Source organism: Ascaphus truei, chromosome 4, assembly GCF_040206685.1.
Source record: "Ascaphus truei isolate aAscTru1 chromosome 4, aAscTru1.hap1, whole genome shotgun sequence".
Taxonomy (NCBI): Eukaryota; Metazoa; Chordata; class Amphibia; order Anura; family Ascaphidae; genus Ascaphus; species Ascaphus truei.
This window is the reverse complement of record NC_134486.1, coordinates 20,830,629-20,853,240: the sequence shown is the minus strand read 5'-3', so window position 1 is coordinate 20,853,240 and position 22,612 is coordinate 20,830,629.

Below are 22,612 nucleotides of genomic sequence, written 5' to 3'. Positions count from 1 at the left end.
TTCTATCCTGGGACCCTTTCTCACAAAACATTTTTTTGTGATCAATATTTTTTTTTATTTTCGGAAAAGTAGTTTACTCTATATTTGTGATTTTAATGGGCATCCAGCCTAGAGAACACTCCTTTATCGGGATGTAGCCTGGTTATAATTTGTTGTGGGAGCTGAGTTTGGCTTACATGTCAGGTCCAAAATAGGTCAAAATAAATACTTAAGTAGCCGGTTTGCAAAATGTATCAAAACGTATTTAGATTAAATACAGTATATTTTCCCACCACAAAAATTACTCAAAAATAGAGATGGGTGGTTGTGTCAAAATTTGAACCACACATTTGTCACAGGTTTTTGAAAAATTCTTATTCGCAGACAAATTTTCTTAAGCAGTTTGGATAGTTAAAATGTAAGCAAATATTCCTGAAACCACCATCATTTTCAATTCTGATTGGGGGAGAAATTTTTTTTGTTTAATATGGCCCCGACTCCCAAGTGCTATATATAAAACTTCTCTTCAAACAACATGTGGAGAAGCACCTGGGAGATATGCTAATAAATTATGCAAAGTATATTGTGATTTCTTCTATAAGCATATTTCACAGGTATCTCTGGTGTGCTGTTTTAAGCACAGTTATATCTCCACATGCTGTTTGAAGGGGGGTTTCAGGAAATGTATTTAGTACTTGGAAATACTGTATTCTAGAATGGGTCTCTCATCTAAGGTTCATGGAAGGTATGCTTGTCACAGGAGACCAGATTTATCAGCACCTTTTATACCGGGATCATTTGATGGAGCAAAGCAAGGAGGTAAAATAAATTTATTTCAGGAAAAGACATACACAAAATGTAACACAATTTTACACGGTAACAAACTTACTAGGGATGGGGCTAACAAATAATATCTTCGTTTAAACAAAATTGTCACCAACGTCCTCTGTAGGAGCCCTTTCCAAGGACCAGGAGGTACTGTGCTCACGAAAGTCCTTGAACTGATTTCAGCATGCAGTGCCAGCCGTGACCGCTATTCTCTCAAAAAGCGGGACTTAGAAACTTTTCTGAGTCAAAATTTCAGAAGCTGGCTCACGTCTATTCTTCACAGAGCATCTTTGAATTTGCCACTGATGGTTTTCGCTTGGAATTTCTCCTCTTGATTGGCTGCAAGGTTTCTTATGGGTTTCAGTGTCCCATTCACAAACCTCTACAGCCTATCAGCGTGTGGGAATTCTCCTGCCAGCCAATCACCAATTTGCCGGTATTCTAAAGCCGGGTGGGCACCTTTCTCATTCTGCTAAGGGGCATGAACCAACCTGGCACCTCTGCCTCGTAGCATACTGAACCCTCCGTGGCTCCAGGCTCCACAGAGTCTGGGGTTGAGCAAATGGTGGCTGGGTAGCCCTGTGTTAGCCCAGGACGGAGGTACTCAAGTAAAACTGCAGAACTCCTCCTGTTCTAACACCTTGACATCCCTGAGGCTTTCAAGTCCGGACTCCACACAGACCCATGGGCACAAAGTTTGGTAGCCATCATGTCCCTCGGAACCCAGAACTCAGAAATCCCACTGTTCATTGACAGGTTATTAGTATATATACAGATTAAACATAACGCTTTAATAAAATATACTGTTCCCTGTATCTTGTGTGATAAAAATGTGTAAGTCCCCTTTCTGGTATCTGGAATGAACAAGGGGATATACTGCCTACACTTACTAGCCTCATCCCTGCCACACTATAAAAATTACTTTAAACTTTTACACACAAAAATTCACTCATAGCTTTATCACATAGCTGGAGCATCTCCTGAACCCCTATACTAGGTTCAGGGTATCTGGGCATGTAGAAAGACTGCAGGGGATTGATGGGCAGCAAAAACACTAAAAGAAAATCACTGTTCAACACACCGGATTTAAAAAATAAAAAAGATTTATTTGACTGCATGATTAAAAGAGAAACATACAAAGGACAAAACAGGGGAACTCTCCTCACACGCGTTTCACTCTTACAGCGCTTTCTCAAGGAGCTTGCTCATGCTTTCTCATGCTCCTTGAGAAAGCGCTGTAAGCATGAAATGCATGGGAGGAGAGTTCTTCTGTTTTGTCCTTTGTATGTTTTAATTTTAATTATGTACAGCTGCGCCAGCCTTTATTTAGCAGCCGCACTCTGTTTTCCAACCATTTAGAAATTTACTCTTTTTTCGATCGGTTTTCTATCGTGCGCTAAAAATTGCATTTTAGCGTTGTCTGCAATACCGTCTAGAAACTCAAGTGGGCGATCGCGAGCTGTTGTCTTAAAAGTCTAATAGCAATTCAACCTACAGCCGTACATTTCCGCAAGCCTGTGTGTGCGTGCACAGTAATTGTAAATTTGAAGATTTATATTTGAAGCAGAGATTAATTAACGTTCAGAGTTCATACTGTATACACTAGTATGAGGCTCTTTAGCCATACACATAAAAAATATGAGGACACATACTGTACTGTATACAGGATACTAAAGGGAAAAGAAGTACAGTATTACAAAAATATAATGTTGCTTCTTCTTACGAATATAAAATATTTTTCCCGCTCATGCGGATCGAAACCTTGTCGAAACGCATACTGTATGCGTGTCATCACATTTCTATATGTATTATTTATTAATCAATACTTTTGCTAGGCTTGCTCTTCTTTTCATACTGTTTTTATTTTATGCGCATGCGTGTATGTCTCATTGGAACTTTGTAGAAACGCATTTGCGTTTTCTCACATTTCTGTGCACGCGTGTACTGTATGTCTCATTGGAACCTTGTTGAAACGCATATGCGTATCATCCTGTGTGGGGATCAAAACATTATGGTGACATGTTGAAAATATTTATTTGAACTAATAATCCAGCATAAAGCGCTCTCCCCCTTCCCCCCCCGCACACAAGGCTAAAGTATTTCTACTTCTTATCAACACCTCTCCCACACCATTCATTTGTAATGGGTGGCTTTCTGGCTTTAATCTTCCAGAGCGTGTCATCACATTTCTGCGCATGCATGTATGTCTCATTGGAACCTTGTTGAAATGCATGTGCCTATCATCACATTTAGGCTCATGCGTGTATGACTTCTCATTCAATTTGAATTTCAAGTCTGAAATAAACATTTTTTTTTTGCTTCTCGACATGTGCCTGCATAACAATTATTGATATTCTGAGAATTAATCACTACTGTAGCTTTTAATTCTACACTAGTCATGTACGTACTTTTTGAGGTGGGTGGAATACTGTGATTTTTATTTGGGGGTGTGGGGCTCAAAACATTATGGTGACCAGTTGAAAATATTTCTTTGAACTAATAATCCAGCATACACCGCTCTCCCCCTCCCCCCGCACATACACAAGGCTAAAGTATTTCTACTTCTTATCGACACCTCTCCAACATCATTCATTTGTAATGGGTGGCTTTCTGGCTTTAATCTTCCTGAGCGTGTCATCACATTTCTGCGCATGCGTGTATGTCTCATTGGAACCTTGTTGAAACGCACAAGCATACTGTATGCATTTCAACAAGGTTACATGAGACATACAGTATTCTGTACGCATGCGCATTAAATCAAAACAGTATTAAAACAATACATATACAATACATATACTGTAGAATAAATACATACTGTATAGAATAAAGGATTATACATTTTTATTTTGGGGGTTTCTTAAACAGTACAGTATTTACTGTAAAAAAAAGTATTGAATATGAAAACAGCAGCATAGTGTTTAAGGTTTTCTATAAAGCTCACAATTTATCTATCATAATCAATAATAATTGCACTGTCACTAAATTGTTGCCTCCAGTACTTGGATTTTTAAATCAGATTCATCAATGCGCAAGCAACGTTTCAGAAAAGCGATATTATCCATCGAAATCCCTCCATTTGCCGTTTTACGCTTGATGATAAAGTTTCTTTTCTGAGGAAAAATAAAATTACCGTATATTATATGTTTCTGTTATTGCTGTTCTGTTCAAAATTTATAACAGAATGTTTTAACGCCAAAAAAATAAAAAAAAGTTGAATATTTTTTAAATTGTTTCATTGTTGCATTCTGCAACCTTTTATAAAAATGTCAGTGTCTCAAAAACATGGAGACAAAGAAAAAGCAGGCACCGTTGCTCAGGAAAAACAAAAAATATATATAAATAAGTCAAGGAGAGCTTTGACCCTAAAAAAGTTATTTAATGGACCCAGCAAACAAATACAGTTGCATTATGGGGTACAAGGGACCCCCACCAACGCGTTTCGAGTGTGAGCTCTTTATCAAGGAGTCACGCTCATGCTCGAAACACGTTGGTGGGGGTCCCTTGTACCCCAAAATGCAGCTGTATTTGTTTGCTGGGTCCATTAAATAACTTTTTTAGGGTCAAAGCTCTCCTTGACTTATTTATATATATTTTTTGTTTTTCCTGAGCAACGGTTCCTGCTTTTTCTTTGTCTTCATGCTTATCCTTATCAGAAAAATCGGACGCACACCCCCATTTGGCGGAAGAAGATTCTGGGACAACACCTACTCCAAAAAGTGAGTCACTTATATCTCTGGCACAACTCCACTCTGATAATTTATGCTGGGACACTTTCAATAATAGTGTGGCCCCTTACTGCAGTGTTTGTGGGGGCCGTAGCCCACTAGTCAGATTGTATGGAGAAGTGATGTATGGACTATTTCCCATTTATTTGTATCATCGGGGGTCATCATCTCAGGAACAATATATTTACTGAATTGAACGTCAAGTCTTTTGACATTCATACTCAGAAGGTTTTTCTTAGAAGCACCACACATTTTTGTTTTTCTAAGTGTCTCAAAAACATACAGTAAGTACTGTATAACATTTCACATAATGGTTGGTTAAAATCAATCAGTCCCTCAAGAAGGCCACAATAATTTTCTCGGGGGGGGCGTCTCCTGTTCACATACACCCATGCGCCTAAATGTGATGACACGCATATGCGTTTCAACAAGGTTCTAATGAGACATACAGTATGCGCATGCGCCTACTGTAGCTGTCCACCAATTGTTCAGTATCTACTGTAGAAGCTGCTCAATCAATCATATTGCTGGACTACATTTTCCAGAATTGTGAATAAAATAATAGAACTAAATAACCATAAGAAAAGTGATTGATTACAGGAGAACGGACCGATCTGCAGTTACTAATCGCTTGTCTGTGTGCATAATGTATTGATATTTTAAAAAAAGAATAAAATACGGCAGCTTGAACTGCAGGTTTTTACCTTCATTATTGACTTTGCCAATCGGTTGGCACCGAGCCACTGCCAGTCCTGTATTCTTGATTATACACGTAGTTGACAGGTGAAAGCGGGCCTGCATCACCTGTAGTTGACAGCTAATGAAGCTGGAAATCTTTTTGGTACATGCAAGCTTGCTGGTATCTGTACGTGAAATCTTGCTCAGGCTGCAGGTATCCTGGCAGGGACAGATAGCAAGGGTTGCCGGTCACCAGGTTTTCAGTGACGGTCCGACCGTTATTGTAAGCCGGTGCTGGCGCCGGCGCTGGCGGCGCAGTCGCTGTTTTATTGCTGGCCTGGGACTGACAAATCTTAGTTGGTTTTACCATGACCTTTCGCCTTTTGAAGTCTCCATGATCAAGGATACTGGAAAAATCTGGCACCACACACCAATACCCTCCTCTAACTCCGTGTGCAGGAGCAATACGAGAAAAACACAGATCAGTAAATAACTTTTTCCTTATTGCACGCTTCCACACACAAGCATCTGGTGAAAATTTATAAAAAGTCATAATTTGAGATAAAATATTGATACATTTGGCCAACCGTGGCCATCTTATCATCTGCTGCATTCATTGCGGACATATTAAATAAGCGTACGTTATGTCGGGCTTTTTGTACACGTACTGCGGCGGTGTACTCATTGCAGGACAGGAGAAATCCAGTGCAGTTATGTAAAAAAGACACTATGCATTGTTTTTATTATGAAACGCCTAAATTGATACAGTATTTATTTATTTATTTATAAAAATGTTTCACCAGGAAGTAATACATTAAGAGCTACCTCTCGTTTTCAAGTATGTACCAGGCACAGAGTTATAAAAAATACATGGTTACAATAATAGAATAGGGTTATACAGTCACTTCACAGACATTTCATGGACAGATAAAGTAGGAAAATTGGGTACAGGGGATAAAGGGCTTGTGAGTTTCAGATAGAAATAGAGCAGCTTTAACATCAACTAACATCAGCGAAAGGCAGCAAACGGCTCACGCCCTTTGGCTGCCCTTCGGCTGCGCCAAAGGCTGTGCGCCTTTGGGGCAACGCAGATGTACGCTGGAGTGGGTGAGGTTGAATCTGATGCATCTGTGAACAAAAAGATATTTTCTTTGTGTCCCCAGTATTGTAACTTCTTCAGAAACAATGTCAATTCACAGTGGACCACTGTGGTGTTTTTTAAACACCTGCAAGTAGATACATTACTGTAGCACATTAGAATTCATTGCAATTCATGAATATCTGCCACCTGGCGGATACGCGAAGAATTGCACCCAAATAAATCCGAACCATTTTTATTAAACAGATCAACTGCGGATCAGCCGCAGGTGCTGGGCGGCGCGAATGTGCTTGAATGCGGCATGAATGTGGGGATATCAAATTAATTGCGCGTGGAATTCAGAAGATGCAACCGCTACGCACCCGAGAAGTTTTAAAATGAAGGCTGGCGCAGCAGTAGTCCAATGAATCTTTTTTATTTTTTAAACCCGGTGAGTTGAACTGTGCTTTTTTCGGAGTGTTTTTGCTGCCCTATCAATCCCCTGCAGTCTTTCTACATTCTGTTTCATGATTGGATGGACGCACAGCGGTGGTGCAGGATTCAGATACCGGAGACCAGTGCTAGTTGATCATCTGAAGCGGTGCATTATTGCGAACAGTTGGATGCAGCGCCGTATTCACAGGAGCGGAGAAAAGAACATTGAGCGGGGTGTCAGAAATTTGTCCTCTCGAAACTTATTCCTGCCAGTTCTTCACATTGAAGGATAATGGGGATAAATCCCCTCGGGTGCTACCAAAACTCCTCCATGTGGTATATAGATGTGGATGATATAATGAAATCAACAGATGAAACAGATAAATGATCCATGGTAGCCTATTCACAATAATGCTGATCCAAACAGGTAGCAGTGTATGTAGAGGATGGAGGAGGGGGGAACAGGGGTATAGTAAGATGCTGGTATAAGTCACTCCCCCAATGATAAAGCAATCCTTTACCCTCCTCCTAGCACACATCTTAACTGCAAATAGTCCTGTGTAAAGCACTGGCCCCAAACAAACAATAAAGAGAAGTACTCACTGATCTTGATTGAAGTCAAATGTAGATAAGCAAATCTGTTTCCAGCAGCGTGCGTCGCTTCCCACAGTGAACCAGGAAGAGTATGAAAAGAAGGAGCAAGCACAGCAAGGTGATACAGACTGGAGGCGGGTAAAAATGCAAAAAACTTTATTTAGGCATTACACCTAAGAAAAATACTACTAGCACAATCCTAGCAGACGATTGTGCTAGTAGTATTTTTCTTAGGTGTTATGCCTAAATAAAGTTTTTTGCATTTTTACCCGCCTCCAGTCTGTATCACCTTGCTGTGCTTGCTCCTTCTTTTCATAGTTCTTCACATTGAGCCGCTGTGCTCATTCCGCCCACGGACTGTATTATCTTTTACTTCAGTTACAACCAGTAACCAGTAGCCTGTCACAGTCTGTTCTATTCACTATAATTGCACCTTAAGATTGCTGATAAACACACCAATGTGTTTATGATATATACTGATGGACTTGTTTCAGTTGAAACCTAAAAACTACATTTGAGCTATGAATGGCAAATGTTGGTATATGTACTTGGGCATGTACCTGGGCATCCCCCCCTATACTAGGGACCCCCTGTATGTTGCAGGTATAACTATAACCTGACTATAACGTGTCAGGTCTGTCAGGGGTTTAGCCAGGGCGCTGTACTGTGGGACAAACTTCCTATAGTAGCCAGCGGTGCCCAAAAATCAATAACCTGCTTCTTTGTCTTGGGGACTGGCCACTGAACTATAGTCTCAACCTTAGCTGGTTCTGGCTTGAGGTGCCCTCCGCCCACTCTGCGCCCAGCACTCTGAGACAAGACCTCTGCCATACCTACTAAACACTTGGTGGGTTTCAGTGTAAGCCCTGCTTCCCATAACACACATGCACAGTACTGTACTGTACATTCCACACATGCGCAGAAATATGATGAAATATGATGACACGCATATGCGTTTCAAAAAGGTTACAATTTGACATACTGTACACGCATGGCAGAAATGTGATGACACACTTGCGTTTCAACAAGGTTCTAATTTAACATAAATGCATTTGCAGAAATGTGATGACACGCATATGCATTTCAACATGTTTCCAATTTGACATAAACGCATGTGCGGAATATATATTTTACATTCGGAAGGAGAGCAACGTTGTATTTTTGTATTATTCGTTTTAACTTTATTATCCTGTACAAATAAAACATTTATTCCTTAAAAAATATGTTTTGTTGTGTGTGTTCATATTTTAAATCTTCTACAGTAAGAGAATTTTTGTATACTGTAGCTAAAAGCTAAGGAGCCTCAGAAAGAACTTATTTCCCACGCACTATATATGAATTCATATTTGTAATCTTCACATTGAAATTGCACACACACACTTGAAGTACTATACGGAAATAAAAGACATGTTGAATTGCAATTAGATTTTGTAACAACTCGCGATTGTCTACTTGAGTTTCTCAACGGTATTGCAGACAACGCAAAAATGCAATTTTCTGCACTCGATCAAAACACGAGTAAACTCGCATCTTAACGCGGGAAAATTTCAAGAAATCCCGAACCAACACAGGGTGTGGAAAGGAATACAACACTTGAAATGATCGGATAACGGCCGCTGCATCTGTATATACAAATATATTCAGGGCCAATAGGAGCTTTCAAAAGAACTATTCACCCCAAGGGCAGTATAAATAACAAGAGCACATCCCTAAAGGTTGGGGGAAAAGAGATTTCACAGCAACAAAAGAAAGGATTCTCTACAGTAAGGGCAGTTAAAATGTGGAATTCATTATCCATGGAGACTGTGATGGCATATACAGTACAATAAATATCTTCAACAAAGGTTGGAAACTTTTTAGAAAGGAAAGGTATACAGGGTTATGCCAAATAAGTAAACATGGGAAGGTTCTTGATTCAGGGAGTATTCTGATTGTCAATATTTGGAGTCTAGAAGGAATTTATTTTTCCTGTTATGAGATATTTCACTGGGGTTTTTGTTTGCCTTCCTCTGGATCAATATACTGTAAGTCCAAAAATAGGATTAGTATCTGTCGTCTAAATGTAGCATAGGTTGAGCTTGATGAACGTATGTCTTTTTTTTAACCTCATCTACTATGTAACTATGTAACCTGCAATTAGTATGTTGTACTATAAGGCACAATTTCTTGTTTTGCAGTATCTCAGGAAGACTATAATATATGCATTTGAATAGCCACACTGTTCAACTTAAATATTCATTAACATTGAGATGTTCTGCTGCATGAAAGTCAAATTGACAGTAACTCAAACCTTAGGAGCCCTAGGAGCCCTAATGAAGTAAGTGTGGTCTCGCTATGAATTAGAAAATTGCAAATGGACTCTTTTCTGCCTTATTGCTTGACAATTAAAGTAATTATTATACTGGCAGGAATAATATATCGAAAGTCAAAGTAGCAAGTATCTTTGTTTGCAAATCCCCTTTTCAGGTATATCCTATTTACATTACTTAGTGCTCTTTCATCATGACATAACATAATAATAATAATAATAATAATAATAATAATAATAATAATAATAATAATAATAAATTGATCTTACTTAAATAACTCAGTGCTTTGAATTTACATAAAGTGACTTTATAATGCAAAGTGACTGTTATCATTTACTAAGTGAACTGAACTGATTCCTTTTTCAATTAAAGACTCAGAAAAATGACTTTTGGACAGGGATCTTAACAGTAACACAAGGTAAATAATTCAACAACCCATAGCAGTTCATAACAGCCGTCTGCTGTAATGCTCTCCCACCCTCATGTCAGATAGGCAAGTCCTAAACCACCACTTCAAAGAACAGCATAATATTATATACCCGCAATCTAATATCTGAGCAAGTATTTTTATCAGCTTGATATTGCTATTTCAGAATAATAACTGCATTCTGTAGTTAGCCGTCTTCCATGACAAATGATTTAAATTGTATTTACATTGTATTTCAATTTTTTTGTGTTATTTATTTGCATATCTAACTAATTTTGGTAACATTTTACATCTAGATTGAATGTTTAATTTTATTTGTTTTTATGTTTTAAAATAATTCACAGAGCATATTTATATATTGAACTCATATGCAGTTTTGTCAAACACATTTTTATAATTGCCATTACTTGTCATGCTGAGAGAGGTTACTTTAGGTGCTTGTGTTCTGTCCCAATGTTACCTCTATATCACGCAAAATCCTTTTTTTTTTTGTACCGTTACTAAGGAGGCAGCCAATTTATTTAAAAGGTAAAGGGGCAAGAATAGTCAGTTGATAAAAATTATACTCTATTGGCTTGCAATGCAAAAGCAGATAAACAAAAAATATATTATTAATATCGAAGTCTTCATCAAAACATACTGTAACGTAAGAACCACCTGGAGATACTTACTGTTTGAATATGACTTGTGATTAAAGATGAGCACTTTGTTTTGAGGATTTGGATGTGCCACGGATCGACCGGTTCCTTTGTTCCTCATATCTGTCTAAAAAATGGAGATTTGTATTTTACGGATTTTTTTTTTTTTTTTTTTTAACACCCACAATCTGTCCTTGGATTTCTCAATCCGCTGACGGATTTTAAGAATACCATCCGCAGATTCTGTAATCCGCACGTGAATTGACCCATGACATTGACAGTATACCTTGTTATGTGTGGCATAACTGATAATCAAAGGACCAGCTTGAAGGTTTCCATTACCTGTTATTATCCATACATAAGAAGGAGGGTAGATTTATTAAAGTCATGTAAGGAGGGGGGGGGGTGAAATTATGTGGCTGGACTGATGTGACTGGTTCTGTACACCCTTACATTTATAAAATGTTACTTTTTAATTACATGTACATTCGAATTATTAAAATAAAATCTATACATTTTCTTTTAATAAGTAAACTGCTGTAAAATATAATACAAACTTATAACAACTATATTAACCAATTGATCCCATCTTAAGTTCTCTCACTCAGTGTCCTTTAGCTATACAGTTTATTGGTGACAATCTAGATGTTTTCATCATTTGCTTGTCTCTGTTCGGATAAATCAGCTCTCTGTCCCTCCGTTGTACATCCTTGTAGATAGTTTAAGTTGGAGATGTTTCTCCTTTTCCTTCTTCATCATCCATTCTTTAATACTGTAATTAGTCTCCTCTCTGCTGCTCTCTCTTGCTCTCTCTGAGTATTTCCATCAATTGACTATCTCCACATTTAAATTCCAACGGTCACTTTTCTGCTGCCAGCTGCCATAGAACTCAGCTCAGCAAAGTCTTTTATCTTTCAATTCCAGAATCTTGGAAAGGTATTAGTTTGACCCTTTCACAGTCCCTCATATGTAAAAATTAGACAAAAAACAGTGCAAGCAACGGATCATATTATTTTCCATTGGTTTCATCCCAGTCTTATAGCTGAGAGACCAGTAAAAAAAAACCATCCCTCCCCCCAAAAAAGCAGTTTAATCTGAACCACATTTATCAAGTAAAATGATCGTATACAAGGCAATACGATTTTTTGCTTTGCTAAATTTGGTGCATTTATTTTCAGATTCGGCCTCAGAATTATAGAGAGGAGATTTTGCTTCATTGCCCCAAAAGAATCCCTCTTTCTCAAGCAGGAATTATTTTCCCTTTAATTTTGCTATCTTTTATGGTGCATTTGCTTTTAACTGTGTAAAAGGTTCCCTTGTATTCCTGTAATGTTGTCATACATATATTATAATTTTTAATTGTTTTTTTTTATATGTGGCATCCACATCTTCATCTTTACTAAACCTGCTATTAACTATTTACACAATATCTCCTAGCACCTTCTAGAAACCTACAGTAATATTACTAAGCTCATGTTCCTGACCTATGAATTCCTGGGGTGGTTCATAGAATGTAATATAGCAGGTGACCTACAAGCCATATCAGCCTAATCACTGACTGACTTTGTTATTGGAATGTCCTATATTAGAAAAATACCAATTAAAATCAGTAGGATTTTTTATTTTCTACTGTACACTACATCTTATGCCAAAGACTTGCACCACTTTTGCATTACTAACTAGACCAAATAGCTTTCAGCAATTGATAAATATGTTTTTGGTTTTCTGTGCATCTATTGTCACAGGTTTGCAAATGATATCAAACGTATATGCACTCGGAAAGGTGAATTTACCCTCCAGAAGGGAAAGTACATTCTTACATAGTTATATAGTACAGTAGATGAGGTTGAAAAAAAGACATGCGTCTACCAAGGTTAACCTAAGTTATATTTAGACGACAGATACTTATCCTATATTTGTATTTACAGTATTTTGATCTGGAGGAAGGCAAAAAAAAAAGAATATTTAGTCATTAATTCCTTAAAAAATCACTTTTTTTTTGTAACAAAGTTTATTGTTTTTTATTTGCAGTACATGGTATTACAATAATTTTTTTGCATTAAACTTCCTCCATTTTGTGGTTATTCCAACATTTTTTTGCATTAACATCATATTGCTCACAACATAAAACTCACAGGGTGAGGAGAAGTGGGGGGTGGGGGGGAGAGGACGAGGGTTTCCATCACTTTTCGGTGTCGTTGACCTGATATCCTTTAAAATTTTATTTCATTTACCACAGAGGTCCTAGAGGTTTCTGTGATGGGGGCCTAGTCTATTTTTAGTTAAATACTCTTCTGTTTGCGTTTAATTTTAGGAGTGCTCATATTTTGAAGATAACACAAGATATTTTCACATGCAGAGAATAATATGTTTAATAATAATAATATGTTTCTGAAAAATAAAGATTAAGCGTTGAAAATGTGTTTCTGGAATATTGGGACACAAAGTCGAAAACTAATTGTTAATGTTTATTGCCATTCAAAATGGTAAATGTATAATTAGTGAAGCGTTAATACTGTATGCCAGCCTTGCAAGACACAATTGTCTCGAATTGGGCTTTTGATGGTTTCTCCTAAGAAGCTGCTCATCGTCTTTAACCACAGGCAGCATTTTCAAAGGCTTATATAAAATAAATTAGGAAACATTATGCACAGGTCCTATTCACAAAAATGGCTGATACAGGGGTACAGAAAGCACAGTGAGCATTTTACATCAATCTTTCTATGTAGATCTCTGGGACATTTTTGCTGATCTTTTGAAGAAGTACCAAGTATATTGGTTATTCCTGAGTGATACCAAGACTTAAAATAGGTTGTGTGTTCACAAAGAGAACATCTGAGATTGTTGGGCATGGCACTGTAGTCTGCATTTCAGTTTTTAATACACATACAGTACAGATGGTTTTCAGATTTTGAGACCATATAGAGATAAAAAGAACTAACATTACTTCTCATAAGCCTACTGTGCCATTTTCAGATCAGTTGAAATGGCAACATAATTAATATTACATTTATATAAATAACATGTGTTGGAAATATAAGGAAAATAAAAACACGCATGTTATTCAGTAAAAGTAGATATTTAACATATTATGATTATAATTAAAAAAAAACAGAATAAACTGTTTGCTTTAAGCAGAAGAAATATATTTTATAACCCAAAAATAAAAAAATGAGTGTGTAGCTCTATTAGCATAATTACACTTGACCATGTTATTGATTGTCATTGATTGTCACTTTATCCAGTGGTTGATTTGATGGCCCTTGGCTTTGCCCTAAGCCAAAATGCTTGATTACAGCTATAACATTAGCATAATAAATGGATAGAGCCAACGGCTGTCTCAGCAGCGTATTTTGCTGCTGATGTTGTTGGAGCCAAAGCTCAGTGAACACTTAAGAAGGATAACAATTGTAGATGAAACTAGGAATTAGAGATGAAAGAAAGCAGACAAAGGAGTTAAGAACAAAGCTCAAAATATTAATAATGTTAATGCAGTGTAACTAATGATATATAAACATGTAATATGTGTCCAAAAAGTCTAAATGCCTTATCGGTCTTCAATGCATTGAGTTTAAATACATACATAACACAATGGTCCCAGCGTCGCTTAACATCGTCCATTTTTTTACTTTTCTTTATAAATGTAAAAATATTTTTACAGACTTCTTGTTCTGAATTTTTATCCACGAAAAAAATCAGCTTTAATTTGATATGTTGCACAAAAGATTGCGAGGAAGTACGTTTTTATTTTTGCCCTTGAACCCACGACAATTGAGTGACATGCCTATGGTCACACCGAGAGATGATATCCATTCCAAATGCAGTGATATTACCTCTGAACTTATCCTTCAGCCACAGCTACTCCTGTTCTGTTATATTCCCCAGTTCCTGATACAATTTTTTTTACAGCAGAGCATAAAACTTTATCTTTAATGGGCTGATTCTATATGTGTAGAAACAGCGGATCAGGCCGTTTTTGGATTACATTTCCCACATGTATGTCTTTGACCAGCATATAGTACAGCTCAACCCCCTTATAACGCTGTGCTTGGGGTTCAAAGAATCACATTGCATTATAAGTGGATCGCGTTAGAAATAATGTACAATTGTACGCATTATACAATAAAGTATTTAAGATAGCAATAATCATGTTGTAAAGTATTCATAAATACAAAAATTGGGATCCATGCTTGCATCGCGTTATGAGGTTTCGCGTTGTAATGGATTGCGTTATAATGGGATTGAGCTGTACTACTTTAAGGAGCCTATACCATTATTGATAAAAAAAACTTCCCTCTTGCCATGATTTTTTAAATATAACTTAATATTGTAAGATTCTCTTTTTGTGCATGTATCAGTGAACGTGAGGAACATCTTGTAAAAATGAAAGGCATATTTTCTAGAAGGAATTTTATTTTCTTAATAGTTTTAGTAGTCTGAAGCAGTCTGGATGCTACTGTAAGAATATAATGAAAATGCAATATGTAGTTAGCATATTTGTCAGGGAAGCTATCTAGATATTAACTGTTCATTAGACATACTTTAGGGGGAAATTCAATACGATCCAAAGTGGCTGCATCGGAGCGTATTAAATTATCCCTATAATCTTCCTGAAGACATGAGCAATGAATTACTTCCCTACTGCCATGAATAAAAATGGGTTACATTGCCTGACAACCTACAGTCACTAAGCATTTGCATGCCAATGTTGCATGTCAATGAGTCAAGTAAGGTACAGTGTTGTAATGCATTGCTTTTTGCAACTGCTAATCGATGCAAGAAGTTTCCAGCATCCAACCACTCAAAAAAGACCTGCACTCTGGAATCAACCTAATTCAACAGGTGTGGCGAGTGAAAACAAAGAAAAACCTGGCGCCAAAAGTTCATTGGATAATCCTGTACTCCTCAGGGGATCAGAACACTTGCTTGACAGGCCATATAGGGGAAAAAACACAAACAGACACAGATCATAGTGCAACACTGTAGGGTTAAAACAGGTCTACACTAATACACACACTGCACATATACATAGAGACTCCTAGTGACTATAAAAACTATTTATTAAATAAAAAGAACTATGCCATAAAATGGTTTGGACAAATGAGAACACCGCTGGTCATCCAGATGTGAAAAATCAGAGCCCTACTTACAAGCAGCAAGACAAATACAGGCAATGCAACAAAGAGTCTTCCGGCTGCTGCTGATGTCTTTGCAGAGATGTAATTCCTGCTGCACCGTGACTTTCGTGCTGACTCTCCCTCCAGGGGTTAACAGGAACAGTGGCAGTGTTGGAAGCCTGCTTGTGGGGCTCACAGCTCTCCTCCACGTGAGGCTGCTCTCCTCACTTCCTCCTCCGGTTACACAGGCTGTCTCAGCGTGCCTGCACGCGAGTGTGCACGTACCCTTAAAGGGACAGTACAAGCGTCCTGTATGCCAAGAACTAACGGCTGCAATGGGGCTCAAATGTGACCAAGTGTCCCAAAAAGTCCAATGATGGGCAGGTGACACAGTCACTTTGAGCTTGGTATTGGACTTTTTGGGACACTTGGTCACATTTGAGCCCCATTGCAGCCGTTAGTTCTTGGCATACAGGACGCTTGTACTGTCCCTTTAAGGGCACGTGCACACTCGCGTGCAGGCACGCTGAGACAGCCTGTGTAACCGGAGGAGGAATTGAGGAGAGCAGCCTCACGTGGAGGAGAGCTGTGAGCCCCACAAGCAGGCTTCCAACACTGCCACTGTTCCTGTTAACCCCTGGAGGGAGAGTCAGCACGAAAGTCACGGTGCAGCAGGAATTACATCTCTGCAAAGACATCAGCAGCAGCCGGAAGACTCTTTGTTGCATTGCCTGTATTTGTCTTGCTGCTTGTAAGTAGGGCTCTGATTTTTCACATCTGGATGACCAGCGGTGTTCTCATTTGTCCAAACCATTTTATGGCATAGTTCTTTTTATTTAATAAATAGTTTTTATAGTCACTAGGAGTCTCTATGTATATGTGCAGTGTGTGTATTAGTGTAGACCTGTTTTAACCCTACAGTGTTGCACTATGATCTGTGTCTGTTTGTGTTTTTTCCCCTATATGGCCTGTCAAGCAAGTGTGCTGATCCCCTGAGGAGTACAGGATTATCCAATGAACTTTTGGCGCCAGGTTTTTCTTTGTTTTCACTTTCACTTTCTCTGTCAGTACTGACAGTATTACTAGGCAGCCTTTATATATATATATTTTGCAATTGTCACACTGGTGTTTTAGTCTTTAGCGCTTGTGCACATTTTATCTTTTTCACAGGTGTGGCGAGTAGAGATTTCCCCATTTTGGAGCAAATGTGCATCTGCAGAAAATCGGCCGGTTTCTTTGGTCAGCAGAATTCAGCGGATCAATCTCAAAAAGGGCGAATCGCGTTTTGCAGATTGTTCATTAGTTTTAACAATATACTCAGATTCTGCAACCCGTGGATAGATTTGTAGAATCCAATCCATGGATTCAGCAATCCGAAAAGAGATAGAGTTATACCTAAGTGAACATGTGTACAAAATCAGCACTACATTAGTAATGCAACAAAAATATTTATAGCTGTGTAAAAATCAATATTATCCTAAATCTTTCCCTATAGATGCAGCCACAATAGTTCAAATCCCCACAAAAGGATTCTTCTTCAAAATGTTAGATATCACTCTGTCTTCCCTCTCTCTTTCCTATCTCTTCCCTCCAGCAAAACCCATATTTCAGTGTCTGGATGGAAGTACCGGTAACACCAACTTTAGGTAAGAAAGACAACGTGGGTCATGTTATTTGAAGATAACGCAAGGCAGTGGTAATTTAACATGATGTTAATCCTATACTAATGAGATCTAACAGCTGTAGTGTTTGTATAAAAGTTGATTTGTGCTAACCTCAAGGAGCATAACGTGTGTGACTGATTTTGATAGCCCTGAGTTTACAGAGCTCTGTGTGTCTGGGCCTATGCCTCTTTTAAGGTAATTTACAGTATAAACAAGTTAAAAAAAATAAGAGACCCTATTACAAGAGATGGGTGGACCAGTCCAAATCCATTTCCTGGTATTTTCCAAGCTTTCCATCCCAAATCTGTTCCGCAAAAATCCCCCGATAGATTTTTACAGTTTCAATCCACACAGATTAATGTAAAACCGCCATTGGATACAATCCGCTGGCGGATTTTAACAATCATCGTGCGGATTGCCGAATCTGTGGATTGGATTCTTAAAATCCCTCTACGGATTGCTGAATTTGCGGATGGATTATTGGTGTAAAAAAAATAAAAAAATCTGCAAAATGCGAATTGCCACTTTTAAGACTGATCTGCAGACGAAAGGAACCGGCCAATCCGAGGTGGTCAAATTCGCCCCCAAAAAATCACCCATCTCTACCCAGTACTGAACAATAAGGTACATTATGTGTTATATTATTGTCAAGTGTTTTCCTGCTGTGAGGTGCTATGTACATAGATGGCGCTATATAAATAAAGATATACATACCCCACATACATATTTCCCTCACCACTTTAGCCTATCCTGAAATGTTGTATTTATGCAACTCCCTGCTGCCTGCCTTTCAATCCGTTTTCAATCAAACTGCAAATATTTTCACCCATCCAACTTTCATTGATTTTGAACACCAACTTCAAGCATAACACCATTTAAAAGCATTTCCAAATCTTAATGAATCACTTGATTTGCATTGCATTGGTCTAAATCCCTACCGTACTTACCTCCTAAAACAAAACAAAGCTAATAAGGTTAATTTGGCACACCCTATGCCTTATACATCAATGCTGACTGCTACAGTTTTTATTCCATTCAGTAACACAATTCATTGCATTCACCCTGCTATGTTATTACCAATAGTGTGTTGAAAACAATAGTTAACACGTGTTTTTTACCATGTTGTTTTATGTGTTGACAGGTGTTATAACATCTACTACATCTGCATTATTTTTCTTCTAATTTTTTAGTTATTAATGTATTTGAATAAAATGTTGGGATTGATCTTACTTTCCATTGCAATCTTTTTTTTCCTATTCAATTTTTGATAATTTGATTGCCTTTTGTTGTTATTGTATATTCCTTAGTATTCTGATATGATGCACCTGTCCCTTCTGGCTTCAAGTATCTAAATGCCTGCTTCTTCCTTTTTGTTTCTTCCCCTGACAACATGTTTAGTCAGATTGGTTTGGATGTGTTACTTTTATATTTATTAACAAAAGGTATACTGTATATACTGAAAAGAAGAATACTCAACTAACAATGTTTTAAAGATTGTCCATTTATCTTCTGTATTTTTTGATGCTAGAGTTTAATCACAATGTATTTTTTTGTAGGCTTTTCCTTAGTTTGCTAATACCTTATAATACTGTTTTTTATCAATTATTTCCAAAGAGACAATGTGATTATCAGTGCTTCTCAAATATTCCCTCACATGAATATTTGTTAGAATGTCTACCTTGTTTGATATTGCTATATCGAATACTACCCTTTTCATAATTGGATCCTCAATATACAATATCTATTAAGACAGGTTAACTCCATTAATAGCTTAACAAGTAGCACTTATACGCCTACACGCCATTCTCCATTTTTAATTAATTTTATTTTTCTTCTGTTTTCGCCGTTGTTATCCATTCACAAACATATATTTTTTAAATTATACAATTAAAGTTTATTTTATACAATTGAGGGTGTCTCTCAGTGCTGCACAAGGATATTATTTCAAATGACCCTATTTTATCTGCCTGGCTTCTTGCATTAGCAAGTATGTAGTTGTTGCAAGTCTGTGATATTGTTTAAGATGTTCTATTAGCTATTAGCTTAACTGCTCCTGTCTATCACCTCCCATAGACTTTAGTCTTTATAAGTTTTGTAGTATTAACTATATATACAGTAAGATGGGTGCCTCCCTATTTGCTAAACTATCACTTCCCCCCACTCCACTCCAATAACCCCTAACTTTTTCCAGTTCCTATTTATTCTTTCTAGCCCATTACTTCTTATTTGTCCCCACCCTGGGGGTTCTCAACTCCAGTGCTCAAGACCCCTCAACAGGTCAGGTTTTATGGATATCCCTGCTTTAGCACAGGTGGCTCAATCACTGATTGAGAAACCTGTGCTGATACAGGGACTCATTGAGTCACCTGTGCTGAAGACGGGATATCCTGAAAACCTGACCTGGTGGGTGTCTTGAGGACTGGAGTTTAGAAACCCTGCCATATCCCATTCCTCATACAGTATTTTAAAATCTCCAATCTTGTAAACTTCCTCCCCCTAAGCATAGAAGATTGGTCCTTGTTGAGGTGCAATCTACCTCTACTATAACAATAGCACCTCTCATAAAAAGGACTCCCAATGCTCTAGAAATCCAAACCCCTGCTTCCTACACCATTTTGTAGCAATGCATTAAGGTCCCTGATCTCCAACTGCTTCCCTGAGGAAGAGCATGACCATATTTCAGAACATGTGCATTCAACAGACTTGCCAAGTTAGCAATTGTAAATTCCTAGATCGTATATTTCTGCATAACTCCTCAATATAAATCTATAAGACAACATTTTTAATGTGCTTGAGTATTTCATTTGCTTACATTCATGTGTCCGTATTGGCCCACTTATTGAGTTTATATTTGGAAAATTCTGGAAAGACACAGAAGACCAGTCTGGAGTTACCAATAAATATATTAATTAAAACCATCTAGTAGCCCAAGTGGCTAGCAAGACATGGGCACCCCATAGTGGTCATAGATAGCTTATATGGCATGTACACCTATCTTAATCCTACAGAACATTGAAAGGGTTTCTCCAAATTAACATATTACAGTATATTACAATGATTTGTTAGTTGTGTTTGTATAGTTCAATGAGTGTTAATCATAAAGGCAGAAAATATCACAGCTTTAAAGGGGGAGTTTTTAAAAGCAGAAGGCATACAAATCTCTTCTAGGTTATTTGAGGCTGCCAACACCCCTGCAAATCTCACTCAAATATTATACGACAGTGCATTGCTTGGCTGCTTAATCTAATATATAGACCACTGTTTCCCAGTTACTGGATTGTGCTAAGATTCTCTACTTTCTTTTTTTCTCACTACCCCGTATCAAGCTCATGTACTTTTTGTAACAAGGCAGTCTGCACTACTGTTTTTTTCCCCTTTAATTTACTTTAACATCTTCAAATTTCTCTTCATCCCTACACACCTCCCTTTTCTTCCATGTCTGTGTTGATCTATTCCTTCATTGTTAGTATGTCCTTCGAACGGTATTGCTACTTATGCACACCTTACCCACACAACAATACCGCCACTAAGATCTCATTAACACATTTCAATAACCTGAAATCTTTGGAGCCGATTCACAAAGCAATGATAAAATCAGTGCTTTTGAGTCCGACAATGGGGCCTATGCACTAAGTAGCGATAAGCCACTTATCGAGGCCTAATCACCAAAAAAGCCTACAGCTATTCAAAAAGCCCCGATAAGTCGCCGATAAAAAGGCTCTTCGGCAAAAAAATTTCCAAGAAAAAAAAAAATAGCCAAATGAGTGGCAATAAGCTACATATCGGCAGGTTTTCAAACTCGTACAATACTAGTAATTAGCTTATTGAGGCTAATCGCGGCTCTAGAATAGAGATTTCCTCTCAAAATTGTCCCGCCAGGAAAAGTTGGCAAGAAGGTGGTGAGAAGCGTCGAGAGGGGACTTAGAAAAAAAACGCATTTTTCCTGCATCGGATTGATGCCGGGAGCTGATACCCATTAAAATCAGCACTGGAGACCCCCGGCATGAATCCCATGCAATAAAAATGCATTTACAGGCAACTGCATTACCTTAGCGGCTAACAACTAAGGCAATGAAGGGGCTAACCCCTCTTGCTACCCACAAAGGGCCGAATACCCCCTTCACCAAGCCCCGCTACCCACAAAAAACACTAATACCCACCTCCTCTACCCCCACATGATTGATACTAGAGGCCGCGGGTGTCCAGGCATCCACACGTGGCAACCGCGTGTGTCTGGGGGCCCTTGGTGGTCACCGTGAGTCCTATTTTTTTCTAACATTAATATAAATACAACACCCTCTCCCCTGTGAGGATCGGTCTTCGGTTCCAACCTCATTATGTGTCCCATGACGCCACTGGTGAAGCGCCCCACTCTGACAGGATTGTGCATAGGCACTGTTCTACTCTTGTCAGGCAAAAGAACTCAACCAGAAGTTAACACTGACCGCAGGATAATCATATCATCCACTTCACCTGTGGTGCTTTCTCTACCTCCTTACAATTGAGTGGGCGGATGGCAATCAGCATTCACAGCCGTTTAACTTAGTGTGGATTGGTTCTGCTATCTAAGATAATCATCTCATTCAGCCTTGTGCCTTTCCCCTGATTGGCTTACAGTGCTCACCGATCCCTGCTCCAAATCGGAGTGAATACGGAATATGGGAATTTGTGGTGAGTACCCATTAAACCACCCCACCCAACACATAGCGTACTGTAATGGTCAAAATAACTATTATTCAGATGTGGATAATAGTTCATTTGCCCATTATTAAAACAACCATTAGCCAGTCAGCATCAATAAAGTAAATAAACCTTTCTACTTACCCCTGCCATCATGAAGGGCATACTCATCAGCATACTGCAGAGCCATGTCCTCCATTGCCAGAAACAATACAAGAACAAATACAATCTAATGGCCCCTAACCCCTTAATCACCTTAGCGGTTAATAACCGATAAAGTTTTTAAGGTGTTAACCCACCTTCCCCGCTACCCTCCCGGGAGACCTAACCACCCACCCCGGATCCACTATACCTACCCTGTACCCATTGATTGGCATAGTGGTACATCATGCCCATATAATATGGGCATGATAAGCCACTATAGCAGTCAATGGTCACCCTAATAAAAAAAACCTCAAGG